The following is a 1,577-nucleotide window of genomic DNA, read 5'->3' as shown; positions in this document are numbered from 1 at the left end:
GAAGAAGAAGAAGAAGAAGAAGAAGAAGAAGAAGAAGAAGAAGAAGAAGAAGAAGAAGAAGAAGAAGAAGAAGAAGAAGAAGAAGAAGAGACATATGAAGAAAGAAGACCGTGGGCAGTGAAAGGAGCTGAGTATGGAAACAAGCAACAAGAGTATCTGTAAAATGAAAAGAGCTAGGACCACATCTAAGGGCTCTGAAACAGAAAGTGTGGAACCCCAAGAGCAAACCAATAAAAGGGAAAAGTGACACAAAGCCTAGTCACTGGCTTATCTGATGAGAGACCCATGAAGAAAAAAAGAAGCAGCTCCACAGATGCTGAAAGTCTGGCTCCGAAGTCAAAAGTTAAGAGAACAGCTCATGAAAACATTAAAAGAGGCTTCTGAAGTTCCAAAAGAGAAAAGAAATTTAGAATTCTCTACAGAAGAGGAAAGTATTAGAGTCCTCAAAGGACACTCTCTGTTAAAAACTAAGATGAATGGGGCCAGGGAGATACTTCAGTAGAATAGGAGTTTGCCTGGCAAGTGCAAAGTCCTGAGTTCAATCCCCAGTACCACAAAAAAACCTGAAAGACACGTAAGAAAAAACATAAAGACATAAAATGGGCAAAGAAGTCATACCTTTACAGGTCCTATCCAATCACACATGGATGGATCTAAAAAAGGAGTATTTGGCACTGCACAAAGCCAGCAAGCCAGCATGGCTACTTTAAAAAAGACAATATCCCCAATAAAATCAGAATCAGAAATAGAAAGAGACAAGTGCCTAGTAGGGCTGTAGTGAAGAATGAAGAAGCCCATGGTCCAGAGCAGCATCCTGAGGAGAAGGTGAGCCTCCCCCCCCCCCAGGGCACACTTTGTGAGTGGAATCGTCATAAAGATCAATAGCCCAGGACTTCTGCCTAGCCAGAAACAAGTCCAGGTTATGTTGGTGGCAATCTCATAAGTTGTATATGTTGACCTACTAGAAGGAGACACAGAATGTCATGCTAGATTTCCACCCCAGAGGCAGCCCTGGCACTAATGAGTGTCCACACTGAAATTAAAAAGAAGTACAGCTGGAAACTCGAGGTCCTTTCTGATGAATGTGAACAAAGATATTGGCAGAAGATTCTGTAGATAGACAAGCCAAGCTCAGTCAGCTGCCAGACAAGAAGAGAAGCACTGAGAAGTTAATGAACAAGGCTGAAAAGATTACCACAACACACAACAAGCAAGTAAACAAGCAAGTAAACACATTTGCTTTTCCAAATATGACTGAACAGTGGGGCTCACCTATGTGTCACTGTGCCCTGGATATTGTTTGATTACAGTAGCACCATAATGAATGTTTTATAAGATCTATACTTAAGAAAAGGAAATACTTTAGCTCCTCAGCTTTTAGTTAAGACTTTTTTAGCAATGACTGTATTGTATACCACAGTTTTTAGGTAAAAATTTCTTTGTTAAAAAAAAAGAAAGAGAGTGCCTCCCCCACCCCGCCCACCGAGTAGGATTTTCTGCTGAGTTCCAGGAGCCCCCAGACCCAGTCCTAGCCCAGGTCCGGTGAGTGTGCGGAGAGTTTCCTGCTACCCTGCGCC

At 42.2% G+C, this 1,577-nt stretch overlaps 1 pseudogene; it reads left to right on the top strand.

Annotated features, from left to right (window-relative positions):
* The window catches only part of LOC101582038, a 3,201-nt pseudogene extending 1,943 nt beyond the window's left edge, over positions 1 to 1,258 (top strand).
* The last annotated feature ends 319 nt before the right edge of the window (positions 1,259 to 1,577 follow it).

The sequence above is a fragment of the Octodon degus genome, unplaced genomic scaffold (genome assembly GCF_000260255.1).
Source record: "Octodon degus isolate 3935 unplaced genomic scaffold, OctDeg1.0 scaffold00255, whole genome shotgun sequence".
Classification (NCBI taxonomy): Eukaryota; Metazoa; Chordata; class Mammalia; order Rodentia; family Octodontidae; genus Octodon; species Octodon degus.
This window is presented reverse-complemented; position numbering and strand designations above follow the sequence as displayed.